At 36.6% G+C, this 7500-nt stretch overlaps 1 protein-coding gene across 1 annotated transcript in view; it reads right to left on the reverse strand.

The window, feature by feature from the left end:
- The window catches only part of LOC135200276 (nephrin-like), an 833838-nt gene that overhangs the window by 120119 nt on the left and 706219 nt on the right, over positions 1 to 7500 (reverse strand).

Consider the following 7500-nt stretch of genomic DNA (forward strand, 5'->3'; position numbering starts at 1 on the left):
AGTAAGAGGAAAAATTCCGAAGGAGTCACGGAATACGAATAAAGGGAGAGAGTTCAGTTTGAGTCCTGGAAGAACCGTAGGTGAGAAATCCCTAGGCTTTCTGGACAACACGAAGTAGAAATCTAAATGAAACTCAGGAAGGAAGAACGAGACAATACCACAAGAAAAATGGAAGGAATTTAGAGGGGGGAAATTCCAAACAAATTCAAGAAAACGACGAGAAGGAAAGAATTTCATAAGAATTCCGAAAGAAACCGAAAAGGGGAGGGAATTCTACGTCTCAGACCGAGTCACTAAAACCGGAACAAAATCAGGAGGTTGATGACCTCGAGGCGGGAAAAGTGGCGAATACGAGTGGTTTTAATGTTATGAATCCGGTGGCATGGAGAGAGGACAATTACACAGACTTAACATGTTGTAAATGAGAGGGTGATTAAAATATTAAAGGATAAATATAATATTTAAATTGGAGCATAGATATCTACCACAAAATATAATCATGAGACTTTAAACCCTGCAAGTAAAAATATGCAAATTGCACCGCTATTCATATTTATTATAAAAGGGAAATTTTTTCCAGAGAGAGAGAGAGAGAGAGAGAGAGAGAGAGAGAGAGAGAGAGAGAGAGAGAGAGAGAGAGAGAGAGGGGGGTGGGGGGTGGAGGAAGGGGGCGGGGAACCACTGAAGAAAATGTGAAGTTATCATACTTCCACTAATCTCAGAATTCGAGTTAGGATTATAATCAGTGCCCCTCATATCTCATCCGGAGTGATTTATTAAATCATTTCAAATTTCATTACTCGATTTCACCATAATTCCTATAATACAAATACAAAACAGAGAGAGAGAGAGAGAGAGAGAGAGAGAGAGAGAGAGAGAGAGAGAGAGAGAGAGAAGGAAATGGTGAAAAATAAACAAAAAAGAAGCAGGAAGTTTAATTATAAAAGGCGAGGGTAGAGGGACAAACCTAATTTCTATTTTCAAGCGTCTTTAAAGACTATCTATTGCTCGTTCTCTCTCTCTCTCTCTCTCTCTCTCTCTCTTTCTCAGAGAAGTGGAAGGAGAACAAGAAGATGATGAGGAAAAGACGAAGGAATAAAATAGTTAGCTTTAAATATCTGCAAATTGTTTGCTGTTTTGTGGAAGGCTAGACAGAGACACGTAAGAATTAAGAAACGTGAGGATGTTACGTCTCAAAAACCATCAGATAAGGAAACGAATTCTCGAATGCTGGATTCATTGATTTACGTGAATTCACTTCGTAACAACTGGCTGTCAATAGAAATTAAATAATGCTGAATGTACACCAGTAAATGATTCTCATTATTCTGCACTTAGTATGAATAGTATAATTTTTCATTACTTGGCGAGACATTCATCTCAATATTCTTTTTTAAAATTATCTATGATTCCTAACGACGTGTTCTCATTTCGTTATTAATATTGCGTATAAAACCCAAATTATAATAAAATAAATTGGTATATACATACATATATATATATATATATATATATATATATATATATATATATATATATATATATATATATATATATATATATATTGTAGGAAGCCCACTAAAATTCGGAAAAAATGGAAAGTTTCAATTTTTTTAATTTTTTCCGAATTTAGTGGGCTTCCTACAACATACTAGAACACGGATACAGTGTTTAACTTTGCTATATATATATATATATATATATATATATATATATATATATATATATATATATATATATATATATATATGTAAGACATAGGGTTTTGATTAATTATATATTGTTCGTGCATTCTCTGTAACCTGTGGAATGTGGAGGACAGGGCAGAGTAACGACCTGAGAGTAGCTGATGAATGAGTTTCTAGGGGATGGCGTGAGATAAAAATGCTTAGTTCGTCGAGTCAATGTACGACAGTTTATGAACTCTTCCCAAAGTGCCTTTGTGAAACTAGATGCAGCTAGAACCGCGAGGCGCTAGCGAACTGTGTGTTCGTATGTGCGTGTGCGCCCTCTTTCTGTTAAAAGCGTTCATACCCAAGCCTATGGGAGGGATTTTGACGAGAGGGCTTTTCGAGTCATAGGCAAAGATGCCGTGGCATTTCGCCGGGGGAGTTTTTTTGACATAGTGTTTTAGTGTCCGGTTGGGAATGGGTAAGTGTTACCTTTACTTTAGCAAAAGGGATGGCTTGTTTGATATCTTGTAAGATGTTCCATTTTATTAACTTTGTCTTTAAACTTGTGTGTGTACTTACCAGAATGTGTTCTGTATCTTTGGCAGATGGTTCTGGATTTCTGTGGGACAGAGTTCCCAGGGAAAGGTGTGACCTTTTGGGTGACTTGACAATGAATAGTTTTAAGTTAGTCTGTAAGACTGGATTACTTAGTTAATCGACTTTAGTTATTGTAAATAAACGTTATGTTATGATGCAACTCTCTCATTTTCATTACCTGTTAGAATGGAGAGAGAGAGAGAGAGAGAGAGGAGAGAGAGAGAGCCTGTGTGTGGGGGTCTGCCTTCCGTTTCGTGTCCACGCTTACCGTATGAAATACATGGCGGTTTCCCATGTAATAGTGGTGGCAGCGGTGGGATAATTCCCCCATATTAATAGTGGTGTCAGCGGTAAAGAGGGGATATAAAAAGTTTTCTTGCTTTTCTATGCCTAGGAAACGCCAATGTAGAGATGGTTGGCCAGTTAGGAATAAAGGGGTAGAGAAAATGTCCGTCCGTGGGGATGGGGGATGAGGAAAGATTTTCTATTAGGGTCATCAAATTTGCTCGTACCAAGATTCTTCAGGGTGGGAGTCGTGAGACAAGCAACTCAGTCTAGTTTGTAAGGGAGTGTTGCTAGGAGTCATCTCACCAGTCGCGTTTGTATTGCGCCGACGAGATTTACGCGTTTTTACGAAGAATTTCGAGTTCTTTTTTCCCATTATGGAGTGGTGAGTGTTAAAGAACTATTGTTTATCAAAAAGGAGTGGGTTTTTGTTTAAATATTTCAGGGAAATGGGATTGGTTCAAGAGGTCAAAACAATTTTTTCTTTCCCCATAGTGAAGTGTTTTCTTTATTTGCACGTGTTTATAATAGACGTATGCATTCGTCTTTGTTTAAAACATAGGAGTGTATTTTTCTATGCATGGGAACTGTGCTTATATAAGCAGATTTGGCTTAGAGACACAGAGCGGCCACAATTTTAAGGGCTCAGCATATTTCTGCAGAGAGGCGCCTTGCATTGCGAGGGTGTACGGGCATCCCTTGGGAGGGTAGTTGCATGGGTACCACTAGCCTCACTCGTGAGATAGTGCAGGGGAGGGTATTGCGAGATGGGTACTTGTGTATGCCTCGGGCTGTTCTGCCGCTTGACTGAGGGGTTGTTCTCAGGGGGGGAGAAATTTTTTTTTTGTCTCAGTGTGGGTGAATTCCCCCTTTTCCTTTTTTTTTTCTTAGTGTTGGAGATGGATTTGGCCTTGACATTGGATGCTAAGATATCAGCTGATTGATTAGTTGATGAAGTGAAATGCCCGTAGAGTCTTTTTTTTAAGAAAAGATATTTTTTTTTCTCTCTCTTGGATGAGAGAAAAGGAAATAAGAAGATTTTTTCTTTTCCGAAAATGAGGGGAAAAAAGTAGTTAACATGCACGGGATGTGTTATATGTTTCTTTGTGCCTTGAAAGACACAAATATAAAGGGGATAACACAGATTATTTTTTTTATTGTGTTGGAGAAATTACTTTGAAATGCCGATGATTGGTGTTGTATCTGTGTTGTGTGGCAATGGTGTTAGGTCATGGTTGTTGCTTGCTGGAGAAATTGTATGTCATAGGATTCAGCATTACTGTGGTATGCTATTTGAATTTCACCCTTACTTGAGAATTATTGCTGTGGAGAGTTATTATTATTATTATTATTATTAATAATTGTTATACTTGAGATGTGTCACGGGAGGTTTGCTTAAGTATAATTATCATTACGGGAGAATTGTTTTACGAGAGATTTGAGATATTTCATGGGAGATTATTCAATAATTATTACAGATAATTATTCAAGGAGAATTATTACAATGAATTAATGGGAGAAGTCTTGTGTTAATTAATTGTTGAGTTCTTGTAACTTTGGAGAATATTTCAGTGATTCACGGGGATGAGTTTTGCTGAATCTTGATGAATCTGGCTGAATCATGGTAAATTGTGTGGGATTTTGCTGAACTTTTGCTGAATTTTTGGAGAATGGACAAGCATTAACTTTGGTGTTAATTTTTTGTACTGATACTGATGATTTTGATGATAGCAATTTTTTTTGGTGATTTTGTGATAATGTATTTCTGATACTGATTTTTTATGTACTAATACGGGGTGGGTGTTTTAATGCTGTCAAGGGAGGTGAAATCTTTGTGATTATGGGAAGAACTAACAAACACATTGTTTTAGTTTTTTTTTTTTTTTTTTTTTTTTGTTTTTTTTTTTTTTTTTCCTTTTTTTATGAGTTCAGCAGATAATTGCTTGACATCTAGTGAGTTACGGGAGATAGTTAATGGTGCTGTTGATTTTTCTTTTCTCCCTTTTTTGAAATTAGCCATCGCTGACACAAGTTTTTTTTTTACCATGGGTGAATTTGAATTTGTTTTTTCTCTCCAGTTAGTGTGAATATTATCTCAGTTCATGACTTAGAGTCATTTAAGAGAAACGTGTTTGTTTTAGCTATTTGATGCTATAGAGAAATATAGGGGAGAATTTCTTGCATTTTTTGAATGCATACGTAATGGCACTACATTTTTTTTCTCTGGATATTTATGTTCCAGAAATTGTGAGTTTTCTTGCACAATACCTTTGTTGTATTTGTGACAACTTGTGAGAGATAGGAAAACTTGGTTAAGTTTCTAATGACTTATGTCATAGTGCATATGGGGAAGTCTTTGCTTAGACACTGTGAGTTGGGAATTCTGTTATAATGACTTGTGGCACATTGGTGGTTTTTTTCTAGAACTTTCTAGACAGTTTTATTTGCCGAGTTTTGCCCTTTTTTAGCAGTTATGCTAAATGGAGTGAGTTTTTTATAGTTTTTGACTATAACATTGAGTTATTCTCTGGAGAATTGGAGTTATAATTGAGATATAATTGAGTTATAATTGAGATATAATTGAGTTATAATTGAGATATATTATTTTGGGGAGATAATTGGAGGTATATATTATTTTGGAGTTATATTTTGAGATATAATATCGGGTAGATATATATTTTTTGGCCATTTTTGATATTTGCCAATGTGGTATGAGCTATGTTTAGTTCAATTATTTTGCAGCCATCTTTGTTGCAAATGGAGACACATATTTGGAGATTATGGGGCAATATTTGGGAGTGTGTGAGTTAGTTGCCTTGAGCGCACATTTTTTGGAGATATATATATTTTTGGAGCCTTGTTTTGTTCCACATGGAGTTATTGTGGAAATAGAGGTAAATATTTTGTATTTGCCGAAATAGAGGTGATTATTCTCTATTCCTGGAGTGGTGTTTTTGTTTTTACTGACATGTGGCTTTGGAGAAATAGAATAATATATAGGGGTTGATTATTAACCAAATGGAGGAAATATTTTTATAACCGGAGGGCGTTATTATTGATATGGTGTCTCATAATGGAGTTGGAATTAATCTTGGGCGGGTGACCTTTTTTTTGTGGTTATGGAGTTTTTTTCGAGTCAAGAGAAGATTTCTGAGGTTCTCTTTTTTTTGATTTCGTGTCTATTTAGAGAGAAGTGGCATTACTGCATTACGAGTCATATGGAGATGTGTGTGCATTTTTCATGTTCACAAGTGTGTTATTCTTGGAGAAATATAATTGGGGAAAAGTCATGTTGAGAGAATAAGTCTTCGAGACAAATTTTGAACACATTAGTCATATCCTGGAGTTAATTCTGTAAATGTGTCAGTTAGACCTTTTTTTCTTGAGAATCATGAGTTTCCAAACTATGTTGTCTGACTAGACAATTTTTGTGCTGTTGTTTGAGCATGCGTTCCGCAGGTGATTTTCTGCTGACAGGCGATGTGATGACGTGTGCTGATTCTTTTCTTCTGATGGGGTGGATAGATCAGAATTTTTGCAATATCTGGAAATGTTAGCTATAGCATTTCACGAAAGCGCATGTATGAGAGTTTGCTTTCTGGCAAATTCCGGGACTTTACATGGAGCATTCTTGGGGAAAAACGCGGGAGTTATGCATATTATACATATTATGTATTTTGTGATTGGGGGAAATCTACTTGTGATTATCTTTTTTTTATTACTTTTTTCTTCCTTTTCCTCTGAGAGATATGATTTGGGGATTGAGCTTAAATAACATTTCTTTTTTGGACGGGAGATTGATTTTACCGGGAGATGTGATTTTTCGAGGGTTGCTATTTACGAAATGGGAGTTGACATTAAGTCTCATTGTAATTAATTATTGAGCAGTAAAGGGGGTTTTTGCTGTTAAAAGTAGGAGATTTTTACTGATTTTGTGGGTTGTCAGAACTTGCGAGAATATTTTTGGGTCTGGGTGTTACGTGATTCTTTTCTTTCTTGAGCTTGTTACGAATTTTTTCTTTTTTTTTTTTGTGAGCACATTCGAGTTCGAAATGTGAGTGCAGAATTCCGTGGAGTTGCTGTGATTCTGAGTTGTGTGTGTGCTGATGTGCGAGTTTGGAGAATTGAATTGGAGAACTTGATGTTTTTTCTTAGAGAGTTTGTGATAATGACTTATCATTTTAGTAATCTTATTTGAGGGAGTTAATTGGGAGACGTTCAGTTAGTATTTCTGACCTTTTGAGATCATTGTTTGATAGAGGTAGTATGTTTGGGTTAATTTTCTTAGATTGACCAGAGACTTGACTGACATACTAACGCCCAAAAGTTCACCGACACCAGCAAGACGTCCACCAGCCGTGAGGTTGCTGCCATGTTGTCCATGGTGATTACAAGTATTTCCACGTGGGTGATCGAGAGAATTCTACAGCGTGTTTTTTGGGGATCTACAAGAAGCCGTGAGAGTCTTCTACGATGAGGGAGGCATTCCGTCTTCCTACAGTTGCTACAGTTGCTATAGCCTGTTGCTGTCTGTTCAGCTACTTGCAGACAAGCGAAGAGGGATATTCAAGAATCCTATTGCAGAAAATATGGGAGAAAATGCGTTTGTGTTATTGGAAGATTAAAGCGTGATAAGACTTTATTTTATAATGCCAGAGACGTGCAGTTTTTCTATTTTATTTTAAGCCGGCCAATGTTTTTAATATGTATAAGCAATTCTGCTAGGCGGGAGCTAGCATATAGGTGCGAGGCCGAGCAATCTGTAAGACATAGGGTTTTGATTAATTATATATTGTTCGTGCATTCTCTGTAACCTGTGGAATGTGGAGGCAGGCAGAGTAACGACCTGAGAGTAGCTGATGAATGAGTTTTCTAGGGGAATGGCGTGAGATAAAAATGCTTAGTTCGTCGAGTCAATGTACGACAGTTTATGAACTCTTCCCAA

Source organism: Macrobrachium nipponense, chromosome 26 (assembly GCF_015104395.2).
Source record: "Macrobrachium nipponense isolate FS-2020 chromosome 26, ASM1510439v2, whole genome shotgun sequence".
In the NCBI taxonomy this organism is placed as follows: Eukaryota; Metazoa; Arthropoda; class Malacostraca; order Decapoda; family Palaemonidae; genus Macrobrachium; species Macrobrachium nipponense.